Source organism: Bos grunniens, chromosome 22 (genome assembly GCF_055505025.1).
Source record: "Bos grunniens cultivar Pamir isolate PY7600 chromosome 22, Bosgru_T2T1.0, whole genome shotgun sequence".
Lineage (NCBI taxonomy): Eukaryota > Metazoa > Chordata > Mammalia > Artiodactyla > Bovidae > Bos > Bos grunniens.
The window spans coordinates 30,082,209-30,094,433 of record NC_141186.1 but is presented as its reverse complement, the minus strand read 5'-3'; the positions used below and the strand labels follow the sequence as shown (position 1 = coordinate 30,094,433).

General features: G+C 44.6%; 1 protein-coding gene across 1 annotated transcript in view; it reads right to left on the bottom strand.

Annotated features, from left to right (window-relative positions):
• The window catches only part of PROK2 (prokineticin 2), a 152,143-nt gene extending 149,972 nt beyond the window's left edge, over positions 1 to 2,171 (bottom strand). The window contains exon 1 of the transcript XR_015151295.1: positions 1,169 to 2,171. The gene's annotated coding sequence lies outside the window, so the exon portion shown is untranslated. The remainder of the gene's footprint in view (positions 1 to 1,168) is intronic.
• Between the last annotated feature and the right edge of the window lie 10,054 nt (positions 2,172 to 12,225).

Below are 12,225 nucleotides of genomic sequence, written 5' to 3'. Positions count from 1 at the left end.
TGCTGGGTTTTGGAGCTGAGAATAAGCGTTTGTGGTGCCTCCAGCAAGATCTCAAGATTCTTCCACTTATTCCTCTTTCCCTGATGAAACATTTATGAGTGAGGTGTATCTCTGGTTCATAGCCAGTTTTGTCACCAAACTCTCTGGCACAGTTCAGAATCATTTGGGGAAAGTGGGTTGAAAAAAGAAAGGAGAGGTCAAATGAACGGGTAGACAAAGTACTCTCAGGGAATGAGTATACAGCAGCAGAAGTGACCCTGAGACTTCAAGAGTGTGTGTGATTTCTTCTCTCATTTCAGTTTTGACAATCAGACAAATAAAAAACAAGCCACACTTCCTAGACTCCCTAGGTGCCAGCCAGGGAGGGCCGACCCCTTTAGCTAGTTCTGTACTCAGCTTATTGGGGAAGAGCCAGAAGTCCACAAAAAAGTTTGTGGTTTCCAACAGTTTCTAGTTACCAACGTTACGATGCCAGCTAACATTCATACTATTAGAGAAGGAAATGGCAACCCACTCCAGTGTTCTTGCCTGGAGAATCCCAGGGACAGGGGAGCCTGGTGGGCTGCCGTCTATGGGGTCGCACAGAGTCAGACACAACTGAAGCGACTTAGCAGCAGCAGCATTCATACTATGCATCAGGGCCTGCGTGCTGTACACAACTCCCACAATGCAACATTATGAGGCAGAGACTAGCACACCCATGCTGAATGAGAGGCAGGTTTTTCTAACAGCTCAACCAACAATAGGACATTTTGGGTCCCTTCTAATCTGGAAGCCAAAAAAAGCAACAGTCTAGCTAGAAGGGTCCCTTAGACAGAGGGCTTCATGAATAAGACCTCTCTTTGATTAAAAGAAGAGAAAAAGGGAGGCTAGCATTTGCCAATGGAAGAAGGGCAATCAAAGAGTAAAACATAGCTATGCTCTTGCCAACAGCAGCAGGCCGTCACTGGGCACCCACTGCTACCACTGCTGTGATGGCTCTGGGTAGAAGAGCCAGGTTTGTGGCCTTGGGCAACTCACCGTGGCATCAGTGCCCACGTCAAGGAGCAAAGGCAGGTGGCCTCGATCTCCATCCACCCCTTGCTTGTTGAGGCTCAACACACGCCTGGTTCTCCTGGCCGCCTCCCTTCCCCAGGCCTGGCCAATCCAGGCAGCAGCTTCCACTCACCTCTGCTCATACTCCGAAACAGCAATACTGGCCTCTTCTGTTCCTCTTTCTGCAGGGTCTAGCTGTCAACCTGCAAAGAAAAGAGGTCTGGAGTCAGGTGGTCCTACACTCAAATCACAGCTGGGCCACTTCCTAAGCTCTGAGACTTTTAGGCAAGTCATTTAACTCCATTGGGTGTCAGTTTCACCCTGTCAGCTGGGGACAATGACAGACTGTAATAAGGGGGATGATGTATGAAAAACCTCATAGGCAGGACTCAATGTGGTTTGTGTTTCCTGGCTCTAAGGATTTCATGACTAATCAAAACATGCTTTTCCTCTCTTCAAATATTTGCATTTTAAAAAAGAGTTCACAAAGCTGTTTATAGGTCAGGCATTTGGAGGCAGTAGATAAGAATTAACTTGAAACTTTCAACACTGCAGGAGATGGGATCATATGGAAAGAACGGCGCCCTCTGGAGGCCTTCATGTCAAATACGTGGCTGGTGTGCTGACTGTGGACAAGTCTTTTCAGAATCACCCAAAGAGCTCAGTGGAGGAGGCAGGAAAGCTGAATTGCATCCCAACTTCTGCAGGGATTTAGATGCCAAATATGTTGAGAACATCCCCTATGCTTCCCAGACATAAGACAGGTCCTGCTGAGGGGGATTTCTGTTTGAACCTCTCTTTCCTTCATGAATCCACTTGGCAAAGCAAAAACAAAGCGATTTCCCAAAAGTTTTTCACATGTATAAAGCTTTTCTTGATGTCAGCCCAATTCTTGCCAAAAGAAAAAAAAGAGCCTGTTTCTCACACCCCAAGTAACCTTTCAGAGCCACGTGCCTCGTTTTGAATGGAGAAGATGAGAAATCACTTTCAGAGAATTTTCCTATGCATCATGCCTCCAAAAATAGCCCTTTATTTCCTTCTTATCCAATGACGAAAAAGGTTAACAGCAGTCTAAGAGCAAATGGGGGAGAAACTCACACTTTAAAAATAAGGATATGTGTATGAAAAAAAAAATAAAAAAGCTTTATCTACTTCTGATTGTCTTCTCTCCTGTGTGTGGTATATCACTGAGTTCTCAGAAGTCAGGCTCACATTTTCTGGGCCCCTCTTTTCTACGTCTGGGGCATTAATAGTCTCTATGGCTGAAGCACCATGTCACCATGAGCCTGTGTTGATGGGGAGACATTTGGTTTGATGCAGGGGGATTCTGGGGCTCCTGACTCATTTACACAGGTTCCTTTTTTTTTTCTTCTGAGGAAGTCCAGAAAGAGGAATGGGCAGCTGTTGCCAAGTCTCATGGAGGCCTGCATTTGAACTCTCCTGAAAGACGTCACAGTGTCTACTGGACAGCCTCTAGGAAGGCCACGCTGAGGAAAGCAGCAATCAGGACTCCCTGTGTAAGGAGCTGAACCCTCACTCAAACTATTATAAGCAAAGAGGGAAGGCGCTGGCTCAGGCAGCAGGGAAGGACCCAGTGATGGTCCCTCACGTCTAAGGCAGATTCCCCAAGTCTAAGTGTGAGGTGAGCCTCAGGCAGGACTCAGGGTTAGAGCTGTGTGTCCTGCCTTCAAGCCCTGCCCTCTCGCTGGCCACCTCTGTTTTCTGCATTCTCTCAGGCTGCTGTCTCACAAGCCCTCCTCATGAAAAGGGAAGACAAGATGACACTGCTGCTCTGGGCTGACACAGCTGCCTTGTGTGGTCTTTACATCTTAGCATCTGTCATGCTTCTCAGGGGAGGATTCTGATTGGACCTCCAAGTTCCTGTCACTAGTTCTTGGACCAATCACCATTGCTGACTGGTTGACGGACCAGGATGGGCCAGGCCTGACTCACATGCCCACCTCTGGCCCAGGGGGTTGTGCTGAGTTCCAGAAAGGCATTGTCAACACTCACAGGACAGGAAAGCAGCAAAGGCTATGACTGTCCACTTACAGGGGCAGGAAAGCTTCCCCAAAGCCACAAGGACTTGCCATAGGGCACAGAAAGGGGAAAGTAGAGAGCAATGAAGTGAATTTGTTTCTACAACTGTGCTGGGTTTGCAGAAGACTTCTTCATAGAAATGCCAGTGACATGATTGCCATGGAGGGCTTGAGGGGACTGAAAGAAAGAGGGCAAGCTGGGAGATCTGTGACTGAGTTCTGTGCTCTATTTTTAATGGGGAAAATATTGATACTTTGGATATTTTAAGTATCCAACAATATAAAATATTGGATATTTTAAACATCCAACAATGGAGAAATAGTTGAGTAAATAATAGTATCTACTCACAGTAGATCATCATGAAGAAGTTTTTATGATGGAGTAAAATGAGTGCATGGTACTATTAAAGGCAAGAGGCAGGACACAAAAATCTGTATACTATATGGGCTTAATCATGTGCCCCCATCCCTCCATAAAGCAGTAAACAGAAACATACATCTATTAACCATGGTTGTTGATGGACTGTAGATTATGTGCCCTCCATCTCCTTATTTCTGTATCTTTTGGTTTTGTTTATTTATTTATCTCTTCTACAGTGAGCCTGTCTTCCTCTGCTAATTAGAAACAAACAATAAATGTAATAAGGTCATCAAGTTGAACTTTAGAGATTTGAGAATCACTAGAGGAGATTAAAAAATTCCCAGAGTTCTAGGAGACCAACTCCTGGGATCTGGTGTGGGCAGACAGAGGAGAGAGGCAAAAAGGAGAGGATCCTGAAAAACTGAAATCCTCTTTTTCCCTTTGAAAGCAATATTTTCTGAGCAGCTTTACAAAGATTATCTCCTTTAAATGTTTTCAATAACTCTTAAGATGTTGGTACACTTATGTACCCCATCTTTCAGATGAGGAAAGAGAGGTTCTGTGAGGCTAGCTGACTTTCCAAATCACACAGCTGACAAAACAGCAGAGCTGGGCCTGGAGCCTCGCTCTTTTCCCGGCACTGCAGCAGAAGGAAGTGTGGGCAGGGGCTTTAGCTCTTAGCTATCACATTGAGATCTTAAAGGGAAGGAGAGAGAATGACAATTTCCCCCCAGTAAACTTTCCCAGAGAAAGGTCTGACCCAAGGCAGAAAAACATCACAGTCAAGCAGAATTTATTTTAGATGAGAGAGACAGCTATCTCCAAGAGTGTGGCATCAGTTTATGGCTTTCAAAGATGAGACCATGGAGGCCCAGAGAGGGTAAGTGACATGCCCAAGGCCACACCACAAGTGAGTGTTGTTGCCGAAGCCAGTCAAGGCTTGTCATTAATAGTGGAGGGCTCTTTGGGGGTCGTCACATGACAGTGCTTCATTTGCTATAAAAAGAAGCAGGCACCTCAGCTGGAAGGGAGCATCCTTGCCTGTCTCGTAGAAACACACATCCCCCAAATGGATCTAGAGCTGCAAGGGACGGATGTGGTAAGGACTTCTTGATAGCGGCACTGGAAACTCTATTATGTTTAATTAGTGTTCAAAAGTCAAATATAAATTAAAGGCATTTTTATGAAAAAGGTAAAAAAGATCCTTTACCTATGTCTTCAAACCCATATATATATTTTCAACGTATTTCATTTCTATTACACTGGGCTGGAGGTTGCCAAGGAGACCATTATTGGCAGAACTAAGTGGTTGCTGAATAATTAACTATCTGTCCTCAGCAAGGTTTGGAGAAAGAACTTCTCAGGGCATCTCTGTAGACTTTGGGCAGAGTCAGCCTCTGTCCACAGCCAAGAGAGGAGTAAGGGGTCGATGGCCACAAGAGAGGTGGGTGAGGAAGATGGAGGCTCACTCCTCCCCACAACAGTAGACTCAGAAGCGGTCATCGCTGTTGCTGCCGTGCCCCTCACACTTGACCAATGCAGGGAGCCCTGTAGGCCATCCTCTGCCACCTTTGCACTTTCTTGCCTGAGAGGCTTTCTGGAACTAACCCAAGGTCTTGATTCTGCCCATGACAGGCTATAAGTTCCAAAAAAACTGGGAGCAGCCCTCAACCAATGAATGATGGAGGGAAATGGGGGTTCTCTCCCCTGGCACCCACGTCCCAGGGGGATTCACCTCCCCAGTCCACATGATTGCTCGTTAACACATTCTTTCTTGGCTTCCTTCCTTTCCTGGCTTACTCCTCTGCTCACCAGTCAGTGCTTCCTGAAACCATCTCCTAAATCAATTCCCTGTGTCCAGATCCTCGTCCCAAGTCTGCTCCTGGAGCAACAGGAACTGAGATGATCACACAGATAAGCAAAACCCGGGAGGGATGCAGGAACTGGGAGCAGTAGTTTCTCATCTACTGCTCTGTTCTGCTTTCATGTGTAAAAGGATGTGTGGTAACATGGGATTTCTTGAGTTCCCCTCACCCTTTTTGGTTTTTAGATTAGCCTAAACTCAAATAACTGCCTGCTGTCAATGACAATTCCCCTCCAGTAAACACCCTCCAGTTTAAAAAAAAAAAAAAAGGATTTGAAGGGCTCCAAAGCTATGGTGAGAGGGTGAACCAGCTAAAGAATGCTTGAGCTATAGCTCAGAGTTTATATTTCCAGAGAAGATTATGATCCAAGACAGGAAAAACACCATAGTCATGCAGAATTTGTTTTAGAAAACAGGACACCTGTAAAAGAATGGCATCATTTTATTGCTCAGATAGCTGCCACTCAGCCTCAGCCCAGGGCTGTCTGGTTTCTCCAGATAAAAGTGCAGAGGAGAACTGAGTAGAAATGGGAAGTCTCCTAACCTTTTAGCACTTTCTGTCGGGACTTTCTAGTTCAACTTCCTTTGGTGTGAGAGTTGCAAATTCCAGCTGAGAAAACATATAGTCAGACATTTATTTGGTACATTAAATAATCCTGAACATCCTTCAGGTGCTCAACTAATATTTCTGGTTACGTAAAAAGGAACTTTGGGTTATAAGCGCCTTTGCCCCTTTGTTATGCAAAGGACAGGATCTTATGTTTCCTAGAGAGGACTGGAACCTTAGTGGCACAGAGAAGCAGAAACTACCCTCCGCCTTTCCTCACACCCACAGACTGCCCACATTCCCTCTGAGCTCTTCCTCAATTCTCCTCCACGGAATACACACAGTTAGAACTTAAACCTTTCTTACTCTCCCGTTCATCTAAAATCTGCTAATGAAATATCAATCTGAAAGATTTCTCCATTGTCACAAAAAGTTGCAATTCCCAAACACTTAATAATGCAGTGATGTTGCAATTGCATTCAGATAGTGGCAACTTTCTTTGCCAACATCTAAAAATTTCCCAACCATTCTGGGTTATTAATATGAGGACTCTTTCTTCTGCCTACACCCGCCCCCCAAAAGTTTCTAACACTTGAGCTGTCTTGCCAAACACTGCTGAGAATTACATGCAGTGAACCATCTATTTCCCACTAGCAGCACTGTCTGCTTCTGCAGCCTGGGAGGAAGAAGCAGTTTTTTTTGTTTTGGGTTTTTTTATTTGTTTATTTTCCTTTTTCAGCTGGCTGGTCATTTTTTACAAAATCACCAAGGTTAGGCAAATATAACAGAGAGAGCATGTGTTCATCGTTAAACACAACACAATTTCTGGGTGTATGGGCAGGACACTGAAAAAACTAAGAGCACAGGCAGGCGGACCTGAGTTCAAGTTCGAGCCCCTGGACTCCTCAGCTGGGGAATTTCGGGCAGGTTTTCATACCTCCCTGAGCTTTGGTTTCCTCATAGAGTTAATGTGGGGATGAAAAGGAGATAATATATAGGAAGTGTTAAGCTCAGTGCTGGGCAGAGTAACCACTGCTTTTCAGTTAACTGTATCTCATTTCTTCTCCAAGTAAACACAACACCACCCAAAACAAGAAGGCAGGAAGGGCACTGTGGACATGTGCTTTTGCCTGCCTGTCACTCTTTCCTCCTCCTTCCAAGGACCCAATTCTTTTTACCCTGAAGGTAATCTTCTGTGTGTGTTGGGTGAAGTCTACTATCTTCTTTTCTTTTTAGCCACAAAGGTGGGAATGAGTCTCAGGCTTTGGTGAACCTCTTGCCCCTGCCTGAACCATGGTAGATGCAGGAATGAATCCATGAGTCAAAATGCCTCTATTCTGAGTCCTCCCTGGATATTTTTTCTGGCTGGAGATACCATAATAGTTCACCCAGTCCTAAGTCTGTATGGGTGAGGACTCTGTGCATATGATGGCTGCCTTTCCTGCTCTGTCAGAGATTGCTCAGAAAAGCAAAACCTGTAGAAGATACATATTTGGGGTTATTTGCTACAATGGTTTGGCCTTTTGTAGTTGTAAGAGTGGTTCAACAGTCTGTGGGAAGGTGTTCTTTCTGGGTTGAGGGCAGGAAGCTGAGGTCTACGGGGCGGGCTGTTGAGAAGGAAAGATGGGCATAAAGTAGGGGACGAAAAGATAAACTGAATTCTGTGAGGATGGGCAGAAATTCATGCAGCGAGACTAGGATCCACACTGTCTCACTCCACCTCCAAGTTATCCACTTCGATGATGGAAGTAAGCTGGGGGAGAAGCTGGCTCCTCATGGAGCTAAAAAAGCACTTGGCCTGGGAGTAAGAGAAGGTGAAGCTGCAGAAGTTGGAGACGTATGAGCCCAGCCCCACAACGTGAGTAAACAGGGAAGTGGCAGTATAAGCAAGCACAGCAGCACCTCATGACCTGCACTAGCCTTCCAAGCATAAAAAGAAATATGAATGACACTCTGGTTCCAATTCCAAATCTCATACAAAAAGTCTGTGGTTCATACTAACCTGGAACTATGGACAGAAATGAATTACGGAAAATGTAGTTTCAGTTTAGCTAAGCAGACAGAACATATTTACTATACTGGCTATCTGATGAGAAGCATTCAAGAGAACGGCAGAGGGGAAAAGCCCTGATGATGCCTTTTGAGTCTCTGGATGCAGCCGGGCCTGAAGCTGTAACTATCTATCCCTAGAATTTCCACTTGTGTGAACCACTGAGCTTAAGCTGCTGTGATTCTGTCTCTTACAAAGAAAGTGGCCTGACCAATATAAAAACCTAGTTCATCTTCCAATAGTAATTTAGTTCAAAAGTCGTAAACAGAATCCCAGTGAAGATCCTAACTTTGGTATAACAGTTAGGAACAAACTAAAAATCCTGGGATAATAGGGAATAACTGATACATAGCATTTTCACTTTTCATGGGTAAAAATTTGCTCAGAACTGGCAAAAAGGCTTATGTACAAAACATGGTTAATGTCTGCCATTAACATACCAAGTGGCGGGTATAATCTTTGTAGAAGGTAAGCTGACACACTATGGGAAGCCAAAGGAACCCTCAGACAGAAACTCAAAGGTGGGGAGTCCCCATACTTCAAAATTTCAAGGGATTTAAGAGCTCTGTGTCAAGAACCAAGGGAAACATATTTTTCTTATTATATCACAAAATCATATTTTCCAAGCTTTTTAGGTACCAGGTAGTGTGCACCTATAAATGGGGACAAACACATAGATAAGACTGTCATCCCCTCAAGGTGCTCAAAGAATCCCACTGCTCATCCTAGATACCATTTTTCTAATTATGCAATCAAAAATTTCATTCAGTTTAGTTCAGTCGCTCAGTCGTGTCCGACTCTTTGTGACCCCATGAATTGCAGCACGCCAGGCCTCCCTGCCCATCACCAACTCCTGGAGTTCACTCAAACTCACGTCCATTGAGTCAGTGATGCCATCCAGCCATCTCATCCTCTGTTGTCCCCTTTTCCTCCTGCCCCCAATCCCTCCCAGCATCAGAGTTTTTTCCAATGAGTCAACTCTTCACATGAGATAGCCAAAGTACTGGAGTTTCAGCTTTAGCATCAGTCCTTCCAAAGAAATCCCAGGGCTGATCTCCTTCAGAATGGACTGGTTGGATCTCCTTGAAGTCCAAGGGACTCTCAAGAGTCTTCTCCAACACCACAGTTCAAAACCATCAATTCTTCGGCACTCAGCCTTCTTCACAGTCCAACTCTCACATCCATACATGACCACAGGAAAAACCATAGCCTTGACTAGACAAACCTTTGTTGGCAAAGTAATGTCTCTGCTTTTGAATATGCTATCTAGGTTGGTCATAACTTTCCTTCTAAGGAGTAAGCGTCTTTTAATTTCATGGCTGCAATCACCATCTGCAGTGATTTTGGAGCCCAGAAAAATAAAGTCTGACACTGTTTCCACTGTTTCCCCATCTATTTCCCATGAAGTGATGGGACCAGATGCCATGATCTTCGTTTTCTGAATGTTGAGCTTTAAGCCAACTTTTCCCCTCTCTTCTTTCACTTTCATCAAGAGGCTTTTGAGTTCCTCTTCACTTTCTGCCATAAGGGTGGTGTCATCTGCATATCTGAGGTTATTGATATTTCTCCCAGCAATCTTGATTACAGCTTGTGTTTCTTCCAGCCTAGCGTTTCTCATGATGTACTCTGCATAGAAGTTAAACAAGCAGGGTGACAATATACAGCCTTGTATTTCCTTGTATTTCCTTGTATTTCCAAATAGGAAACTCCTTTTCCTATTTGGAACCAGTCTGTTGTTCCATGTCCAGTTCTAACTGTTGCTTCCTGACCTGCATATAGGTTTCTCAAGAGGCAGGTCAGGTGGTCTGGTATTCCCATCTGTTTCAGAATTTTCCACAGTTTATTGTGATCCACACAGTCAAAGGCTTTAGCATAGTCAATAAAGCAGAAATATATGTTTTTATGGAACTCTTGCTTTTTCAATGATCCAGCAAATGTTGGCAATTTGATCTCTGGTTCCTCTGCCTTTTCTAAAACCAGCTTGAACATCAGGAAGTTCATGGTTCATGTATTGCTGAAGCCTGGCTTGGAGAATTTTGAGCATTACTTTACTAGCGTGTGCTGCTGCTGCTGCTAAGTCGCCTCAGTTGTGTCCGACTCTGTGCGACCCCAGAGACGGCAGCCCCCCAGGCTCCCCCATCCCTGGGATTCTCCAGGCAAGAACACTGGCGTGGGTTGCCATTTCCTTCTCCAATGTATGAAAGTGAAAAGTGAAAGTGAAGTCGCTCAGTCATGTCCGACTCCTAGCGACCCCATGGACTGCAGCCTACCAGGCTCCTCCGTCCATGGGATTTTCCAGGCAAGAGTACTGGAGTTGGGTGCCATTGCATGTGAGATGAGTGCAACTGTGCGGTAGTTTGAGCATTCTTTAGCATTGCCTTTCTTTGGGCTTGGAATGAAAACTGACTTTTCCAGTCCTGTGGCCACTGCTGAGTTTTCCAAATTGGCTGGCATATTGAGCGCAGCCCTTTCACAGCATCATCTTTCAGGATTTGAAATAGCTCCACTGGAATTCCATCACCTCGACTAGCTTTTTTCATAGTGATGCTTTCTAAGGCCCACTTGACTTCACATTCCAGAATGTCTGGCTCTAGGTGAGTGATCACACCATCGTGATCATCTTGATCGTGAAGATCTTTTCTGCCGGGGTCCAGCCCTGGTGGATCCAGGGAATTCGAAGCGGGGACGGCGTCATCGAGGATCAGGAAACAACTGCTTAATTAAACATTAATTAAGGATATAAAGACTAATAGAATAAAGATAGCTCAGTGAAGAAATTCAGTGGAGAAAAGAGGCTGAATAATTCAGCCAGAAGGTAAGAGAAAGAATGACATGGGGAGACCAAGTTTCGGTGAACAAGGCCCGCACTTTATTTTCCAAAGTAGTTTTTATACCTTAAGTTATGCATAGAGGATAATGGGGGAAGGGGTAGAGTCATGCAGCAAGCCAGGCTTTCTTCCTGCAAACTTATCATATGCAAAAGCTTAGGTGATTTGCATCATCTTCTGGCCCGGAGGCCTGTTAACATTTTAAGACCCTTTCTTCAGAAAACTTATTTTTCTGTAAAGGTGATTGGTCAGGAGCCACCCTCCAAAAGCATTAGATAAAGTTGCATTCCTACAGAGCAAAGGTGTGGTGGGCTATAACAAGAAAAAGAATTAACTCAAGGGTCCCAGGTTACAAACATTGAGGCAACTGCTTAGATTTCTATACACCCATTATATCAATTAATACACCGCCAAGGACACAGTAGGTAAGGGATATGGAGACTTAGCAGCAAACATTGGCCCAAAAAGTGAAAACCCTTCACCAATACAATTTCTAATCAATCTTTTAACTACTTAAAAGAATCTGTGTTTAGACAGTTTAGAACATCTCCTGCCTCTCACAGTTGGGAGGCTCTGAACAATCACATGTGGCCGGAAAAACCTATTCAGGCAGGCTAGAGGACTTAAAAAGGAGTTTGTAGGTTAAACACTGTCACACCCAGGAATTATTAACTGGAGCTGTAAGCTAACTCTTTTTTCAGAGAGAGGTAGTGGGGGACAGCCCCCCGTAAAGTCAGAGGTGTAGGTGAGAGCACAAAGCAGAAAGTAGGCAGACTCTGGTTTGGGGGCTAGATGCTCGAGAATTTCCAGGGGGACTCCTGAAGCTCGATCCCGCCTTTGCGTATGCCGAGCCTCCTTCCTCAAGACCTTTGTCATGGGTGGAGCTCCTCACGCTGGCTCCGGGCAGTGATAGAATTCCAGTTGAGCTATTTCAGATCCTGAAAGATGATGCTGTGGAAAGTGCTGCACTCAATATGCAATATGCACTCAATATGCAATATGCCGGCTCCCGGCACTTTTCTGCAAAAGCCATCTCCCACTCCACATTGATCCTATGATCTACCAAAGTTCCTACGTATTTTTCTTCATATATATTAAAGTCAACTGCTCCCTAGCCAAGTTCTTTCCTTCGGTAAATGTTTTAAATTTTTACAAATGTCCTTCCAATTTCAAAAGTAGTAAATGCAGCATACAGAAATTTTAGGACACTATGCTACACGTTCTCTTTTTTTAACTACTTTTTTTCTTGGGTAGTGACTGTCTCAAGCTCTGGGAGGCCCCTTGCCCACTAACTGCAGTATGAGTAGGTAGATGGAATGGACCTCAGACCCAACACCATTCTTTGTTTTTGGTCCTCCCATGAAGATGGTACAAGCCATCTTCATCTGTTACTGGGCAGTTACTTTGTAACCAGTCTTATTGTCTCTGCTTTCTTGTATCCCCTTCACAGCAATCAGAGTGTCACTCAGAATGTCAATCAGGTCTATGGCCATACCACCCT